The sequence below is a fragment of the Balaenoptera musculus genome, chromosome 5, assembly GCF_009873245.2.
Source record: "Balaenoptera musculus isolate JJ_BM4_2016_0621 chromosome 5, mBalMus1.pri.v3, whole genome shotgun sequence".
Taxonomy (NCBI): Eukaryota; Metazoa; Chordata; class Mammalia; order Artiodactyla; family Balaenopteridae; genus Balaenoptera; species Balaenoptera musculus.
In genome coordinates, this window is record NC_045789.1 from 42000456 (window position 1) to 42020699 (window position 20244).

Genomic DNA, 20244 nt, shown 5'->3' on the forward strand with positions numbered 1-20244 from the left:
AGGCACGGGTAAATGAGCATAGGAAAATGCATTTAACTGCTTATTCGGCAAATACTAAACCACCGAGTGTGAGTGTTCAGACTTCAGACAGCAATAGCAGCTGTAATTGTACTCTGCTATAGCAGCAATGAGTTGAAGAGGAGAAGAAATAGAAACTTTGTACCCTATTTTTAGGGAAATACAGTTGGTTACTATTTTATCGAATCCTGACACTGTACCAGGGTAGATAAAATTTAAATCTTTGTTGATTTCTGTTTTCTTACAAATATCATCCAACCCCACCCCGCCCAAAAAGATTTACTTAGCAAAATTTACACAATTTTTCTAGAAAATATAGTAATAATAAAAAATAGGAAGTTTAAACAGATGGGGGATATCTTCAACAATGAATGAAGTGAGAACCAGGAAAAAAAATTGAGCTTAGAAAAGGGTTATGCCTCTTAAAAATACACCACTTCTCATAGCAGAAAAGTGTTGATCTCTAAATGCCTTTTTTGCAGGTGTAAGCTCTGGAAGAATGTTGGCCAGGATAAGTGGCAGGGGAGCAGAGCCAAAAGGAATCTTTTTCCCTTATACAGCAGAAACCAACACAAGATTGTAAAGCAATTATACTCCAAAAAAGATGTTTAAAAAAATTCTCTTGCTCTCAAAAAGCTGCTTAAGCTTAATTGAATTATTTTAGTTCCTTTTCATTTCTCCCCCCCAGGTAGAAAGGCTGAGAAAGTAATATAAATGGGTAAGGGGCAGTTAAGGGGGAAAAAATGAAATAGATTATTTGCTTCTAAAATCCTAGACTTTAAGCCATTCAGGGTTGGAAAGAAGTACATCTGTCATCTGTCTGGTATCAGGGTTGTCTATCTCCTGCGAAGCCATGATGGGTATTATAACTTAAGATAAGTGAAACTACCAGTCTTGTCTTGGGAAATTTGATCAATGGAGAGGGCCCTTGCCCTAGTTTTCTGCTGTAGAGTCACCGTGAGGTTGTAAAGTGCAAACATGTGAAAGAACTTTGTAAGCTGAACACTTATCTAATATAAGTTTATGGTGAGAGTGGAGGTGGGGTGGAAGCTACGGGAAATTTGGCTTGCTGTCTGAAAATTGCATCACAAGCGCTGCCTCTCCTGCTTCCTGAACTTTGCTGAATTGCTTTATACCTCTTGCAGATTGTAAAGGCCTCCACAGTTAGGCCCTCCCATTTTCCCCAAATCAAGATACACTCTCGCCCTTGGGCTGGTCTCTTCACTGTCAACACATCTTCTGCCATCACAGCTAGCAGCTGGTAGGATGATTAGGACCTGGCCTTCGGGGCAAACAGGTCTGTGTGTGAATTCTCCCTGTAATACTTGGCAGCCGGGAGACCTCAGACCAGGGATGAACCTCCCTCAGCCACCACCTCATCTGCCAAGCCTGAGCTGTTGTGAGCATTAAACAGAGTTGGTGTATGTTAAAGCCTGTTATGGGCTGAATTGTGTTGCCCTAAAATTCATATAGTGAAGTCCTAGCTCCCAGTAACTCAGAATGTAACCATATTTGGTGATAAGGTCTTTGAAGAGGTTATTAAGTTAAAATGAGGTCATTAGGGTGGGCCCTAAACCATTAATGACTGGTGTCCTTATAAGAGGAAATTTGGACACACAAAGAGACACGTGTACACAGAGAGATGACTGTGTGAATGCACAGGGAGACTATTGCCATCTACAAGCCAAGGAGAGAGGCTTCAGAAGAAACCGACCCTTCCAGCACCTTGATCTCAGACTTCTGGCCTACAGAACTGTGAGAAAATGAATGTGTTTTTTAACCACTCTGTCTGTGGTGTTTTGTTATGGCAGCCCAAGCAAACTTAATATGAAGCTGTACTGTAGTACTGAACTGCACAGAAAAGATACTCTACCAATGCGGTTTACTAGAAAGTGCTCCCTTTTCCACCCCAACTCTGCTTTTTTGTCTCAAAGCACAAGTTTTAGCCGTTATAGTGTTCATAACAGTGGTAGACTGAATACAACCTTCCAAAGATGTCCATGTCCTAATGCCAGAGCCAGCAAATATATTTCCTTATATGATAAAGGGGCTTTGCAGATATAATTGAGGAGGACCTTGAGATAGGGAGATTATCCTGGTTTATCTGGGTGGGTGCACTGTAATCACAAGGATCTTTACAAGAGGGAGGCAAGAAGGTCAAAGTCAGTAGTAGCAGATGTGATGACAGAAGCAAGAGGTTAGAGTGAGGCAAGAAAGGGTTTGCAAGCCAAGAAACGCAGGTGGCCTTTAGAAGCTGAAAAAGACAAGGACACAGATTCTCCCCTCTGAGCCCCTAGAGGGAACCAGCCCTGCTGACGCCTTGACTTCAGCCCAGTGAGTCTGAGTTTGGACTTCTGACCTCCAGAATTGCAAGATCATAAACTTGTGTGGTTTTAAGCCACTAAATTTGTGGTAATTTGTTGCAGCATCAACAAGTAAACTAATACAACAACTATTTGAGCTCTATTGAGCTGTCCTCTGAACTGCCAGAGCTCTTTGTTGGCACCAGTACAGCAGTGGCTAAGAATGCAAGTCCAGGTGACAGCTTGCCTGGGTTTGAATCTCTCCTTTAACACCTGCCAGTTACCTGATCTCCCTGTGGTTCTGTTTCTCAAATGGGGCTAATAATAGTACCCTTCTCGTGGATTTAAAAATTATCTGTCTCCCTCTGCTAGAAAGCAGATTCCATAATAACTGGGACTTGGTCTTATTCACTAAAATAGCCCCAATACAGCACACTGTAGGTATTCAATAAATATTTGTAATTTATCATACATCAGTGAGTGAGCTGACAGTTGAGTCACTTGCCAGATCCAGGGTTAGGTGTCACCATTAGAAATTATGAATGGTGCTCAGCAACATAGTAAAAAATTCACAATGTGAGGCACCATAATAAAAATAAAGATTTCCATGTACACATGATTAAAATATATGTAAAAAAAATATATATATAATGAAGACTAAAGAAACAAAAAAAAATATGTCACGGGTAATAGGTTATTATAATACTGCTTTATAATAGCACTAGACAGGTGCTGGTCCTAAATTTCATATTTCAAACTAATATATGAATGTAACCTTTAGTTCTTCCCATGTTATTTTCACTTTTTAATATTTGCATTTCAAAAATAGACCTCAAGATCACCTATATTTAGCCCGTACAAAAACAAAAGAAAGAAGGTTATTATTATCTTAATAAGTTCTTTCCAAAATAAAGCATAGGATTGAGTACTAAAGGAAGGCCTGTAACTGCAGCCTCAGACTTCCATGTCTTCTTTTAAGCAATAATCTGAAAAAGAATTCTAGTTCTGAGAAAGAAAGTAAACCCCAACAGAGCACCAAAGTGGAGACAACCCTTTGGCTACACTGTAAAGCAGGCATATCCCCATGTCACTGTGGAGCCAACATAGTTCTTAACCAATGATGTCCAAAGGCCTCGTAACGTTGGGCAGTGAGCTGCACCCCTTGCTCATTATCAGAAATAGAAGACTGGGAAGAGTAATGCCACCTTGCTTGTCCCCAGGACTAATTGATAAGGAGCAGGAAATTAAAAGTTGCCCATAGCTTTCTTCTGTCTTTTTAAAATAATATTTACTGCATTCTTTTTTTTTTTAAGATTTTTTTTTTATTGAGGTACAATTGACATACAACATTTTTTTTTTTTTTGACCACACCACGTGGCATGTGGGATCTTAATTCCCCAACCAGAGATTGATCCTGCACCCCCGGCATTGGAAGCGCAGAGTCTTACCCACGGGACTGCCAGGGAAATCCCTGCATTCTTTTTCTAATGTAAAAGTAGCATATGTACATTGTAGGAAGTGTAGAAATACAAAAAAGCACAAAGGTGAAAATAAAATTCATTTTTAATGTCATTGTTTAAAGATACGCACTCTGAGCACAGTGATAGTCTTCTAGACTTTCAATAGGCTTATAAGCATATTTTTAATAAAATTGGAGGGACTTCCCTGGTGGCGCAGGGGTTAAGAGTCCGCCTGCCAATGCAGGGGACACGGGTTGGAGCCCTGGTCCGGGAAGATCCCACATGCCGCGGAGCAACTAAGCCCGTGCGCCACAACTAGTGAGCCTGCGCTCTAGAGCCCGCGAGCCACAACTACTGAGCCTGTGTGCCACAACTACTGAAGCCCGCGCGCCTAGAGCCTGTGCTCTGCAACAAGAGAAGCCACCGCAACGAGAAGCCCGAGCACCACAGGGAAGAGTAGCCCCGACTCGCTGCAACTAGAGAAAGCCCGCACGCAGCAACGAAGACCCAATGCAGCCATAAATAAATAAATAAATTTTAAAAGTAAATAAATAAAATTGGAGCCACACCGTACTTCTTCAAAATCTACTTTCACTTAATATTTTCCCATGTCATTAAATCTTCCTTCAAAATAGGAGTGTTTATTGGTTGCATAGGTTTTTTTAAATCATTGTTTACTCTTATTTAATTAATCTTATTATTGAATACGTACATTTTTTACTTTTTTCTCTCCCTCACAAACACCAGTGCTCTGAATAGATTCCTATCTTTGGGCACATCTCTGATTATTTCCGTAGGAAAATTCCTTGAGGCAGAATGTCTCTGCACATCTCCAGGGATTATAGGGTGAAGGTAGAGGGCTGGACATGCTGGTATGCACGTTTTTAAGGTTTTGGATACATTTTTCTCTAATTACCTCCAGAAAGGTCTGTATTTTTACCTGCAGTACATTGAGGGCCTCTTTCCTAAGACTCTAACCAACACTGAGACAATTTTTTTCATCCTTGCAAATTACATAGGCAAGAATAATACATTGTTCCACTTACATTTCTGTGATTACTAATGTAGTTGAATATTTTTCAAAGTGTTTATAAGACATTTATATTTCTTCTATGTGAATTCCCTGAGTGTCTTTCCTGTTTGGTTACTGCTGTTGTTAATACATTCTGCTTTGTTCTTAAAGGCTTAAACATAAGACATGACACCATAAAACTCCTAGAAGGGAGCATGGGCAAAACATTCTCCGACATAAATTGTACCGATGTTTTCTTAGGTCAGTCTCCCAAGGTGATAGAAATAAAAACAAAAATAAACAAATGGGACCTAATCGAACTTACAAACTTTTGCACAGCAAAGGAAACCATAAAAAATTTAAAAAAGAAGAAAAGAAAAGACAGCCTATGGAATGGGAGAAAATATTTGCCAAAGATGCAACAGACAAGGGTTTAATCTCCAAATATACAAACAGCTCATACAGCTCAACAACAAAAGAATAAACAACCCAATCGAAAAATGGGCAAAAGACCTTAATAGGCATGGGCAGAAGACCTTAACAGGCTAAGAAGACATACAGATGGCCAGTAGGCACATGAAAAGATGCTCAACGCCACTAATTATTAGAGAAATGCAAATCAAAACTACAATGAGGTACCACCTCACACTGGTCAGAATGGCCATCATTAAAAAGTCTACAAATAACAAATGCTGGAGAGGGTGTGGAGAAAGGGAACCCTCCTACACTGTTGGTGGGAATGTAAGTTGGTATAGCCACTATGGAAAACAGTATAGAGGTTCCTCAGAAACCTAAAAATAGAATTACCATATGATCCAGCGATCCCACTCCTGGGAATGTACCTGGACAAAACTATAATTCAAAAAGATACATGCACCCCTATATTCATAGCAGCACTGTCCACAATAGCCAAAACATGGAAACAACCTAAATATCCATCGACAGATGAATGGACAAAAAAGATGTAGTACATATATACAATGGAATACTACTCAGCCATAAAAAAGAACAAAATAATGCCATATGCAGCAACATGGATGCAACTAGAGATTATCATACTAAGTGAAGTCAGAAAGAGGAAGACAAATACTATATGATATCACTTATATATGGAATCTAAAATATGGCACAAATGAACCTGTCTCTGAAACAGAAACAGACCCATAGACATAGAGAACAGACTTGTGGTTGCCAAGGGGGAGAGGGGGAGGGAGAAGGATAGACTGGGAGTTTGGGGTTGGTAGATGCAAACTATTACATTTAGAATGGATAAACAACAAGGTCCTAATGTATAGCACAGGGAACTATATTCAGTATCCTGTGATAAACCATAATGGAAAAGAATATTAAAAAAGAGTGTCTATATGTGTGTAACTGACTCACTTCGCCGTACAGCAGAGATGGGCACAACGCTGTAAATCAATATACTTCAATTAAAAAAAAAAAAGAAATACAAGCTGCCTTGTTGACCGTACCTCCCAAATGTGATATTTGACATACTTAGACTGTGTTCTTATTTTACAAGATCATTATTATGTTAATAGTTATGGGATTTTTTATTTCATGCTTTAGACAGTCCTATCTCTTCCATGGAGAAGGTAATATGTTTAACATATTTGTAGTTGTTCTTATTATTGTGTACTATTCAGTCAGTCATCAAACGTTTATTGAGCATCTTCTATATCCCAGGCACGGACTAGTTGCTGCAGACACACAGATGGATTACATAGATAGTTCCTATGGTCAAAAAGCTCACAATATGCTTTATAGAGCTGTGCTGTCCAACATGTAGCCACTGGCCACATGAGATGATTAAGCATTTGAAATGTGGCTTGTCTGAATTGAGATGTCCTGTAAGTATAAGATACACACACGGTTCCAAAGACCTAGTATGAAAAAATGCAAAATATCTCATTAGTAATTTATTGATTTCAAGCTGAAGTCATATTTTTGTATATTGACTCAAATACAATATATTATTACCATTAATTTTACCTGTTTCTTTTTACTTTTTTAATGTGGCTACTAGAAAAAATTGTATTACATTAGTGGCTAGCATTATATTTCTGATATATAGCAACACCCTATATGGGATTATCCATATTCAGAAGGTTTGACCTATAAAAATTACATAAACTCAGAGCTCTAGTTTCCTTATCTGCTAAACATAGGGAATAAAATTTAACTTCATTTGGTTGGTGTGAGGCAAAACTGATAAATTTCCTGGCACATGATAAAAACTCAAAGAATCTTAGTTCCTTTCTCCCCCTATTCCCTTGCTTTGAAAGGTAAGTTGCTATAGAAGAGGAAAAATGTTGAAACAAGTCAATATGTCAGCACTTTTAAAGTTCATGCTACCAACAGTAGTATCTTTCTATCCATCTGGATGCTTTTTCATGAATAAGTTGAGAGAGATGATGATAGATAGATGATGAATAATGGATGGATGGATGGATGGATGGATGGATGGATGGAGAGATAAACAGGCCAATAGATACATAGATATTCAGTAACGTTCCTCATCTATTGACATTTTAATCAGAAAAATGGGAAAAACTTCCTAGCTTTCCTTCCCTTCTTGACATTGAGCTAGAATCATAACAGCAGTGCACAGTGCCTAGAACAGTATGCGCACACCCTAATTGCTTGTTGGTTGAATAAATGGAAATATTGGAATAGGTAAGGGTCATAGATACCACCTAGTCCAGTGAGTCTCTCTAACTTTTGTTAAATAGACAACAGAGAAACATTCTTCAAATAAAATCTTACATAAAGCCCTAATATATAAATTATAGATTAAAACAGAGACTTTTAGCCCTTTGACCTGTGACGGTGCCTGAATCCTCCCTCTGAGCTCCCTTTCTTGTTCAATGGAGTCCCTGCTGGACTTCTGGGGAGACTTGGGATTCTCAAACAATCCAGTTTGAAAACCGTTTATCCTCTAATTCTATGTGAAAGGAAACTAAGGCCTAGAGAAATAATTCACCTATAATCAGAACAAGTTATTGCCAGAAGAGAACTGAGATAACAACGAACATTTAAGTCCATATGGTTTTGGTTAAGTCTGACTAAGAGCCAACTAAACCTTTCCAGCTTCAGTTTCTTTGTATCTAAAATGGGGATTAAAATAATACCTACTTCATGGTGGTGGTGTAAGGATTGCACAAGAAAATGATCTCAACCAGTCTGGTGACTTTCAATGTCATCTGTGTATTGATTACTCCTAAATGTGTACCTGCAGCCTAAACTTTCCCCTTGAACTTGAACTGGACAGAATTGACTGCTGAATTGCCTGCTTGACATTTCTCCTTGCAAGCCAAATAGGCACCTCCAACTTAACATGTTCAAAACTGAGCTCTCAATCTTCCCCCTCAAATCTTCTCCTCCCACCCTCTGTACCATCTCAGTAATGGCATCCACTCTTCCTGTTGCTCTGGCCAAAACCCTGGGATTGTCCATGATTCCTCTCTTTCTCTCACATTCCATATCCAAGACATTAGACGAGCCTCTTGGCTCTACCTTCAAAATATGTGCAGAATCCCACAGCTACCACGCTGGTCCAAGTCACCATCCTTTTTCCCTGGATTAGTGCTTCCTGACTGGTCTCCCTTCTTTTCCCTTGCCCCCTCTCATTCTGTTCTCACCGCAAGAGCCTGAGTGATGCTATTAAAACACAAGCTGGCACCTGTCTCGTCTCTCCTCAGAACTTCCCAGGGGCTCCCGAGTCATCTCAGTGTAAAGCCAATGTCCTAAACTTGGCCCTCAGGTCTTGTGTGATGCCGCTGCCTGTTACCTCCTGACTTCTCTACCACTCTCTCCCTTGCTGCACTGCTCCAGCTCTACAGGCCGCCTTGTATTTGCTGGAATGCCTCCCCCAGGTTCCATCCAGCCTGCTCCCTCACCTCCTTCAATCTTTGCCCAAACATCACCATGTCGGTGAAACCGAAATCTTTGTCTTCTCTTTCTCAAACTGCACACTCACAATACATAAACTTCCTTTCTCTTTTTCTGCTTTATTTTTCTCCATAGTAAAACGTGATATAATTTGATATACTTATTTCCTTTATTTTCTGTCCTCACCATCTAGAATTTAAGTTCCATGAGAGCAAGGATATTTCCTGTTTTGACCAATACTTATCTCCAATGCCTGGAAGAGTGCTTAACAAAGAGTAAGCACTCAATAAATACTTGTTGCATGAATCATGTATGTAAAGCTTTTTATAGCACAGAACATGCTTATTAAATATTGTGATTGTTTGCAGCCATTTTCAGCTTTCTTTTTCCTCTCCAAACTATCTCTCTTTATAGAAGCCATACAGGAGGAACTATTCACTTAAGAGATAGCTAAGTTTAAGGTTCTATTTTCAGAGAACGATTTTAACATTCAGTTCCTAGGCCTGAGTTTCTTAAATGGTTTCAACTTATCAGGGGTGAGAGAATGTGGAACAGAAAATAGAGAACTTGTTAAAATTTTGGATGAATTTTAAAGGGAATATCCTACCCACTAATAAAGTACAAGTTCAATGTAAAGAAATGGAAAGTAATTATGCAAATGCTAATTAGATTTCAATTTGTTTACTTACCAGTTTAAAACTCTAAGAATCTTCTTTTAAAAATTAAAGTTATTATTGGTTATTACAAAATATTGGTTGCATAACTGTAGATGGAAAGTAACCTTTAAAACCGTATATTAAAATTTTTAAATAAAATAAAATACAAAATTAAATTAAATTAAAATTAAAGTTATTATTTAATTTTTTCCTTAGGCAGCACTGAGCATTGTACCAAAAATAAATTGTCATGACTCTTACTTCCTTTATGCTTAGGTAATAGAAATACTTGCCCTATATCAGTGAAAATTACTGGGATCCCAGTTCAGGTCTTGTTTCAGGAATGCTTCATAAACACTAATTGCTTTCAGTTTACTTTATTTCCTTGAAGAGAGATAAGGACAACTTTAACACTTTAGCATCAAGAATGAGTTTACGTCTCTGACATAACATAATAAATACTCAATGAATATTACAAATAAATTCACTTGAAAACAAGAAAGTTTTTTTTTTTTTGACTGTGCAGCTTGTGGTATCTTAGTTCTCTGACCAGGGATTGAACCCAGACCCTCGGCAGTGAAAGCACGGAGTCCTAACCACTGGACCGCCAGGGAATACCTGAAAACAAAAAGTTTTAAACACAAATTAATTAATTACTAACTGAAAATTGTTAAGATCTCAGGATGTGCAAAAGAACATAGGAAAAAGGTATGCAGTTTCATAATTTCTCCCCATCCCTGCCTTCAGGTTTCTGAGTGCCTCGGTTTTGTTCCTGGCTGGTGTTTATTGTGTGTACAGGTAGGCCCTCCTCCAGAGTCAGATGTGAATGAAATTACAAAAACAGGTGTGGATGTGCTCCAGCAGGAAGGACAACAAGTGCGAAGCCTGGAAATAGGGACAAACCAAGCAGATTCAAGGAACAACAAGGTCAGATTTCTTATTTATCTCCAGAGCCATGCTGCATTTTAACACATGGTGGTGAGGCTGCTGCTGGAGGGTGCCAACGCTGTCACCACTTTTGAAAACAGTGTGGCAGTTTCTTCCAGTTAACTCTGCCTTTACCACTTGACCCAGCAATCCCATGCCTAGGCATTTACCCAAGAGAAAAGAGAGCAGGTTCACACAAAAACCTGCACATGAATGTTTACAGTAGCTCAATTTATAATCACCCCAAACTGGAAAAAACCCAAATGTCCCTCAACTGGTAAAGGGTAAACAATCTGTGGCACATATATACGATGGAACACTACTCAGCAGTAAAAAGGAACAAATTACTGATCTAGGCAGCCACGTGCATGGGTCTCAAATGCATTACACCAAGTGGAAGAAACCAGACTCCAAAAGCAGTACTGTAGGATTCCATTTATATGATATCCTGGTAAAGGTAAAACTATGGGGATAGAAAACAGATCAGTTGTTGCAAGAAACCCGCGGTCAGGGGAGAGGTTGACTATAAAAAGGCACGAGGGAGTTTGGAGGGATGCTGGAACTGTTCTGTATCTTGATTGCAATGATTTTACACAATTGTATACATTTGTCAAAATGCAGAGAAATGTACATACACACAAAGATGAATTTTACTGTATGTTAATTATACCACTCACACACAAAAACTGAATGGAAGTCTTTTCATCAATTTAAAGTGAAAACAGTCAAAATGCAATCACGTTGTTATGCTAATTAAGCTAGAAGCTAAAATTTTATCCATCCGCGTATAGATTTATGTTCCGGAAGAACCACCCTTTTTCCAACACCTAGAGTCATTCATTTAATCATTATTTATCAAATACCTACTATATGCTATGCACTGTTCTATGTTCTGAGGATACCTCAATGAACAAGGTGTGTCCCTACCTTCCTAGAGCTTGCATTTTAATAACAAATAAATAAGTGAATAAATGCATAGGTAAATAAATACATATACTATTTAAAATAATAAAATTTGACATAGTGGTAAGTTGTAAAGAAAATAAAGCATGGTAAAGGGAAAGAGAGTTATGGGGCAAGGAGACTTTTTTTTTTTTCCTTTTGGCCACACAACACAGCATGTGGGATCTTAGTCCCCTGACCAGGGATTGAACCTGCACTCCCTGCATTGGAAGCATGGAATCTTAACCACTGGACTGCCAGGAAAGTTCCCAGGAAGGAGACTATTTCTGATAGAGCGCCAGGGAAGAAATTCTGAGTGGCAGTTGAACAGAGGCTTAAACGATGTGATGGAGGGACTGCGTAATAGCTGTGGCAAGACTGTTCCAGGAAGAGGGAACAGCACGAATATCAACCTTGAAACAAGGATGAATCAAGCAGATACAAGGAGCAACCAGACTGCCGGATTTCTGGTCTTGTTTCCATAGTCCACTATCATGCCACATTATGAATTCAGATCATTTTAATTTATACCTGTCACAATTATAATATACTGGGGAAAGTTTAGTCTATTTATCCCAAAAGGATAAATGGAAGATACAAGCATGCACAACTACTGTCAAAAAGTGGGAAGCAAAACAAAACAAGTGTGTCAATTCTTAGTTGCAAACTGGTCAATCTCAGCAGACAATTTATTGAGAGAACATCAGAAATCTCACAGAAATGAAGAACCGGTGTGCTAGTTATCAAATTATTGTCTCTCAAGTCTAAATTCCACCCGCATTATCTGCTCTGCAATAATGGGGCTGGACCCTGTAAGCATTTCTCCTTGGCAGTGAGCATGATATTAGACTTTGTCAGTAGAGGGTGCTGGAGGGACATTGCAGGAGGAAGGGGCTCCCTTTCCGGATTCAGGTGCGTTTCTATTTGCTTCCTGTTTCTACATGTGACTGTCAGCAGCATGTGGTCAGGATTTCAGTAATGCTTCTCCCTAGCTACGCTGAGCTGAACTGAGTTCCCCCAAAATTCATATGTTGAAGTCGTAAACCCCCAGAACCTTAGAAAGTGACTGTAGTTGAAGATAGGGTCTTTAAAAAGGTAGTTAAGGTTAAATGCGGTCATTAGGAGGGGCCCTAATCTGATATAACTGGTGTCCGTATAAGCGGAGATCACACAGAGGGAAAACCATGTGAAGACACTGGAGGAAGGCCATCTACAAGCCAAGAAGAAAGGTCTCAGAAGAAATCAACCCTGGTGACAATTTTTTCTGGGACTTCTAGCTTCCAGAACTGTGAGGAAATAAATTTCTGTTGTTTAAGCCACCCAGTCTGAGGGACTTGGTTATGGCAGCCCTAGCAAATTAACACACCAGCTGTGCACATAAAGGTAAGCTCTCAGTCCCTACACAGCTAGGCGACCACCTTCCTGCAGCCCTCCTGACATCAGGCCTCATGACTACCAGCTGGAAAATGGGTTCTTGTGCCCATAACCCCTGCACAGGCCCATGTGCCAGCCCCTGTCCTTCTGTACTCCAGAGTGTTTGCCATCCTTGCCCACGTGTACCCCAGAGGATGTTTCCTCTTGCCAGTCCTGACCATGGCTTCCTGGCCAAGTTCAGCCCTCCTCCCCCCAGATGGGTGTTCCCTGCTTGTCTGGTGGCTATAGACCGTCTGGCTGAGGGCCCCCCAGCAGCCTGGCCATCATCCAATGGGCTACAACCACTCCTTCTCCCACAGGTTTCAGTCCCAGCTTGAGGACAGGGAGACATTCCAAGTTTGCTTCTTCCTTGGGTACTTTTCTCAGACCTAGGGTATTCTTTAGAGTTCTCTTTACCTCTCATAGTTATTACCCTGCTATAGTTAATAATTCTTTATATTAAACTTTCCCTGTTCATATTATGCTTAGACTCTCACTGCTGCAGTCTGTTACAGAATCAGTACTGGGAGCAGCCCTAAGAGGCAGACCTGTAAAAATGGGATTGGGCAGTTTGTTTGCCAATGCCCTTGCATTTGAGCACAGAGTCGAGCTCCTTGCCAATGGGATATGGGAAGCTAGCGGTTCCTGGCATGCTGGGATATCGCAATCAAACTATCACCTGTGGCTGATTGTAACGAAGTGCAAACTGAAGCAAATGTCTTAGCATCCCAAGTGGTCGCTGCACCTGCCTGTAACAGCAGTCAGTGACGACAATAAGGAATGTGGTGTGAGATCAATTTTTCTGAGTGCGCTTGAGTACTTACAGAAAGAAAATGACAAACTCAAATCTTTGAACTCCCAGCTCAAGTCACAGTTGGAGAACCAGAGAGCTTCCATGACAGCCCTAAAAGAATCTTTTCCTTTTACCCAGAGAGCTGGTACTACTGAAAATTAAACATAAAATTTAATTGTTTGGATTGCTGAATTAAAACAATGGTGGAACTTACAGTTTCTGAGCCTCCCTTTCGTACGAGAGAAGCTTGCAAACTAAGTCCAAGCCAGCTAGCCTTCCTTTGCTTAAATACCTGTGAAAACCTCAATTGAGGCAGATGTCTTGAAAGGGGTCTTTCATTCTCCTCAAGACCCAGCCCAGCTTTGTGACTAGATGCATAACTAAGGTTAAACCTCAGCATGTTCCCACAGGACAGGTACACGTTACGACCCAGGAAGAACTAGTTTACCCCCTGAAAGAACTGCCACACTTTTCTAATATATCTCACATGTGGGAGTTTACTCTAAAGATGTTAAAACCAGAAGAGTGGAATATAACACTAGGTCAGGCCAAATGTATTGATATGAGTGCACTTACCGGAAAGCTTTCCTGGCATAATGTGGAGGAGGGAATACAAAGTCTTAGGGAGATAGGAATGTTGGACCTGATTTATCAACTGCACTCTGTATGTCCACCTCCCAGCTATGTTCCAGGAAAAGACCCAGGAGACAAGTCCCTTCACTAAGGCACCTACGTTCTTGGAAATCTCTGTCACTCTCTTTTATAGGCTAGGCGTGACTATAGAGGGATCACTATCGAGAGGAGCCCACTGATTTCAATGGGGATGATGGGACCCCAGAATAGCAGAGGCCAAGTGGCAGCATTTGACCATCAAAGACAAGGTGTGTCTACCGTAAAGGGTGGCAATGACATATCAGAAATCAGAATGCTTTGGCTCGCAAAGATCTTTGGCCGTGGCTAACTGATCAAAATGGATGGGGCAGCCTGCCATATGGTTTGATTTCTATTACAGGGAAAACTCTAGGACTGGTAGCCAGAAACTTGGCTTGAGCTGTTCTAGTGGCGAGTCACTGCCTTTCACTTTGGATTTCTCGACCTAAGTAAATTTACAGACTCAGAAGTCTTTGAATGAAGAGTGTTGCTTATGACCCTTCCTAATCAGAGCCTCACAGGAGGAGGAATTCTGGGCCACCACACCTAGCAAGGGGCAGATCAGGGATTTGAGTTCCAGCCCCTACTCTTAACCATTATTATCTTTTATCTCCATACAAAGTACAAGGTAATAAAACCGTCAACCTTGCTCTGCATAACATGTAAGTCCAGCTGAAGCTCACCATGCTGTGGGTGCTGAGAAGGGCACATGGCGTTCTAGATCCTAAGCGGCAAACCTGCAATTGGGAGGGGAATGATTATGACTGCTTCTCCTCTTTCCTTCTTTGGGAAAAGAGGCTCCTAGGAACTTGTAGATGGAGCACAGTGCCTGGTGCCTGTTTGCTCATGGTGTTGCTGTACTCATAAACTCACACCTTTCTAGGCTGGCATGTAAGACCTCCTTACCCCACAGCTAGGTTGACCAAATGTCCTGGTTTGCCCAGAACTGAGGTGTTTCCTGTGACTTTGGACTTTCCACGCTACAACTAGGGAAATTCTGGGCAAAATTCCAGGCAAACCAGAACCGGCATATTCCAGTAATCCAGCTACAATTCCAGCAGCTGTATTGCCTAGGAGTACAGGAAAACAGAAAGATGAATTGCTCAGATCTTATCTGATTTTGGCTCCATTTCATGATAGAATCAAGTGTGTTAATTTGTATGTAATTTTTTGATAAAGTATCCTCTAAATTTTACATGTCTTCTAGCCATTAGTACTGATTCCAATCAGAAGATGGTAAAATATTTACTATAAACTCAACGGATGAATAATTTATGTGAAGCAGCCTCACAGCCCCAAATTACACAATCTGTCTTAGACAAATGACGTCAACATAATTTCCTCAGGATTTTCAGAATATCTTTTTTTTTCCCTCCTGTATCCTTATTTATTTATTTTTTAACATCTTTATTGGAGTATAATTGCTTTACAATGGTGTGTTAGTTTCTGCTTTATAACAAAGTGAATCAGCTATACACATACATATGTTCCCATATCTCTTCCCTCTTGCATCTCCCTCCCTCCCACCCTCCCTATCCCACCCCTCTAGGTGGTCACAGAGCACCGAGCTGATCTCCCTGTGCTATGTGGCTGCTTCCCACTAGCTATCTATTTTACATTTGGTAGTGTATATATGTCCATGCCACTCTCTTACTTTGTCCCAGCTTACCCTTCCTCCTCCCTGTGTCCTCAAGTCCATTCTCTACGTCTGCATCTTTATTCCTGTCCTATCCCTAGGTTCTTCAGAACCATTTTTATGTTTTAGATTCCATATATATGTGTTAGCATACAGTATTTGTTTTTCTCTTTCTGACTTACTTCACTCTGTATGACAGACTCTAGGTCCATCCACCTCACTACAAATAACTCAGTTTCATTTCTTTTTATGGCTGAGTAATATTCCATTGTATATATGTGCCACATCTTTATCCGTTCATCCGATGATGGACACTTAGGTTGTTTCCATGTCCTGGCTATTGTAAATAGTGCTGCAATGAACATTGTGGGACATGACTCTTTTTGAATTGTGGTTTTCTCAGGGTATATGCCCAGTAGTGGGATTGCTGGGTCGTATGGTAGTTCTATTTTTAGTTTTTTAAGGAACCTCCGTACTGTTCTCCATAGTGACTGTATCAGTTTACATTCCCACCAACAGTGTAAGAGGGTTCCCTTTTCTCCACACCCTTGCCAACATTTATTGTTTGTAGATTTTTTGATGATGGCCATTCTGACTGGTGTGAAGTGATACCTCATTGTAGTTTTGATTTGCATTTCTCTAATGATTAGTGATGTTGAGCATCCTTTCATGTGTTTGTTGGCAATCTGTATATCTTCTTTGGAGAAATGTCTATTTAGGTCTTCTGCCCATTTTTGGATTGGGTTGTCTTTTTTTTTTGATATTGAGCTGCATGAGCTGCTTGTAAATTTTGGAGATTAATCCTTTGTCAGTTGCTTCATTTGCAAATATTTTCTCCCATTCTGAGGGTTGTCTTTTGGTCTTGTTTATGGTTTCCTTTCCTGTGCAAAAGCTTTTAAGTTTCATTAGGTCCCATTTGTTTATTTTTGTTTTCATTTCCATTTCTCTAGGAGATGGGTCAAAAAGGATCTTGTTGTGATTTATGTCATGTAGTGTTCTGCCTATGTTTTCCTCTAAGAGTTTTATAGTGTCTGGTCTTACATTTAGGTCTTTAATCCATTTTGAGTTTATTTTTGTGTATGGTGTTAGGGAGTGTTCTAATTTCATTCTTTTATATGTAGCTGTCCAGTTTTCCCAGCACCACTTATTGAAGAGGCTGTCTTTTCTCCATTGTATATTCTTGCCTCCTTTGTCAAAGATAAGGTGATCATACGTGCGTGGGTTTATCTCTGGGCTTTCTATCCTGTTCCATTGATCTATATTTCTGTTTTTGTGTCAGTACCATACTGTCTTGATTACTGTAGCTTTGTAGTATAGTCTGAAGTCCAGGAGCCTGATTCCTCCAGCTCCGTTTTTCTTTCTCAAGGTTGCTTTGGCTATTCAGGGTCTTTTGTGTTTCCATATAAATTGTGAAATTTTTTGTTCTAGTTCTGTGAAAAATGCCATTGGTAGTTTGATAGGGATTGCATTGAATCTGTAGATTGCTTTGGGTAGTGTAGTTATTTTTACAATATCTTTTTTTTAAAATATTTTAATCAATTGGGTTCTGTCTCACTAATACTTTATTTTTTTTAATATTTATTTATTATTTAAGCTGTGCCAGGTCTTAGTTGCGGCACATGGGATCTTTGTTGCAGCATGCAGGATCTTTAGCTGCGGCATGCAGACTTGTAAGTTACAGCATACGGGCTCTTAGTTGCAGCATGCATGTGGTATCTAGTTCCCCAACCAGGGATCAAACCTGGGCCCCCTGCAATGGGAGCATGGAGTCTTACCCACTGGACCACCAGGGAAGTCCCAGAATATCTTAACACCGGTAAAAGTCTACAGCTATTGAGAGGAACACATAGTATGTAAGTAAATTCAGTGCACAAGTGATGTGAAAACTCTTTTTTAGGCTTTCTTTCAACAGCTGCCTACTGACTTTTTTCCTTTAAAAAAAATTAATTCAGTTCTCTTTTTTTCCCCCTTTGTGCCTTCATATAGAAAGGTTGATAATCAGTTAAATGTCTAAAAGGCAGACAGCTGACATGAGAAAAGTAATTTTTTTCTATCCCAGAATCACAGTCTTAAGGATTTTAAATTTCAAAACAACCCCAGCAGTTGTCTGACCCTGTACCTGCAATTACCTAATGGAGAGATAGTGCGTTGTGACATGATAAGAATGCTAGTTAAAGTATAAAAGTATTTGTTACTGGTTTACTTCTTAAAATAAAAAATGATAATAAAGTGAAGGAGATTCAAAGTCTCCCAATCTACAGCTCTGTTGTGAGAAACTAATGATAATAACCAACACCTGTCTGGTTCTACTGTGTTCCAGGTATTGTTCTAAGCACTTTGCACCTATTAACTCATTTTATAGGCAGGAAAAAGAGGAAGAGAGAGGTTGAGTAATGAGTAAAAGGTCACACAGGTGGTAACTGGTGGTGCTGGGATTCAGCCCCCCATGATCAGTCCAGAGTCCTTGCTTTAACCGTCAGTCATATTGCCCTTTCACAGGCAATAACACAGTCACATGCAAAGGAATTGAGAAGGACTGTATCAGTGGTCCTGTATTTTCAGCTAGGACTGAAGCAAAAAAATAAGAACCACTTTAATTTATAATAAAGACATAGAAACAGGAAGTGGACATCCCCAAATGGTGTGAGATAAGTGTGGAACCCCATAAAGGGGATCAAGGTCATCCTGGAAATATTCCCCTGGCACAGAGGTTAGCTCTTATGGCCAGTTCCTTAGAGGGGGGGGAACCAGAAATTGACATGAGGACTTTTAGAAATGTGTAAAGTGCAGAATGGATTCAGTCATTTTTAAATCCCTTTGTCTTCTTCATAAGACACTGAATTGCAGAATCTCTCTGGGAAAATTTGTATGTTGATAACTGGACAGAATGAACCCTACCTGATAATTATCATCCTTATTCTGTTTTTTTTTTCTTTTTTTTTAAATTTTATTTTATTTATTTTTTTTATACAGCAGGTTCTTATGTCAGCAATTTTATACACATCAGTGTATACATGTCAATCCCAATCGCCCAATTCATCACACCACCACACCCCCCCCACCACCGCTTTCCCCCCTTGATGTCCATACCTTTGTTCTCTACGTCTGTGTCTCAATTTCTGTCCTGCAAACTGATTCATCTGTACCATTTTTCTAGGTTCCACATATATGCGTTAATATACGATATTTGTTTTTCTCTTTTTTACTTACTTCACTCTCTATGACAGTCTCTAGATCCATCCACGTCTCTACAAATGACCCAATTTCGTTCCTTTTTGTGGCTGAGTAATATTCCATTGTATATATGTACCACATCTTCTTTATCCACTCGTCTGTTGATGGGCATTTAGGTTGCTTCCATGACCTGGCTATTGTAAATAGTGCTGCAATGAACATTGGGGTGCAGGTGTCTTTTTGAATTATGGTTTCCTCTGGGTATATGCCCAGTAGTGGGATTGCTGGATCATATGGTAATTCTATGTTTAGTTTGTTAAGGAACCTCCATACTGTTCTCCATAGTGGCTGTATCAATTTACATTCCCACCAACAGTGCAAGAGGGTACCCTTTTCTCCACACCCTCTCCAGCATTTGTTGTTTGTAGATTTTCTGATAATGCCCATTCTAACTGGTGCGAGGTGATACCTCATTGTAGTTTTGATTTGCATTTCTCTAATAATTAGTGATGTTGAGCAGCTTTTCATGCGCTTCTTGGCCATCTGTATATCTTCTTTGGAGAAATGTCTATCTAGGTCTTCTGCCCATTTTTGGATTGGGTTGTTTGTTTTTTTGATACTGAGCTCCATGTGCTGTTTGTATATTTTGGAGATTAATCCTTTGTCCATTGCTTCGTTTGCAAATATTTTCTCCCATTCTGAGGGTTGTCTTTTTGTCTTGTTTATGGTTTCTTTTGCTGTGCAAAAGCTTTGAAGTTTCATTAGGTCCCATTTGTTTATTTTTGTTTTTATTTCCATTACTCTAGGAGGTGGATCAAAAAAAATCTTGCTGTGATTTATGTCAAAGAGTGTTCTTCCTATGTTTTCCTCTAAGAGTTTTATAGTGTCCAGTCTTACATTTAGGTCTCTAATCCATTTTGAGTTTATTTCTATGTATGGTGTTAGGGAGTGTTCTAATTTCATTCTTTAACATGTAGCTGTCCAGTTTTCCCAGCACCACTTATTGAAGAGACTGTCTTTTCGCCATTGTATATCCTTGCCTTCTTTGTCATAGATTAGTTGAGCATAGGTGTGTGGGTTTACCTCTGGGCTTTCTATCTTGTTCCATTGATCTATGTTTCTGTTTTTGTGCCAGTACCATATTTCCTTGATTGCTGTAGCTTTGTAGTATAGTCTGAAGTCAGGGAGTCTGATTCCTCTAGCTCCATTTCTTTCCATAAAAACTGCTTTGGCTATTCAGGGTCTTTTGTGTCTCCATACAAATTTTAATATTTTTTGTTCTAGTTCCATAAAAAATGCCATTGGTAATTTGATAGGGATTGCATTGAATCCATAGATTGCTTTGGGTAGTATAGTCATTTTCAC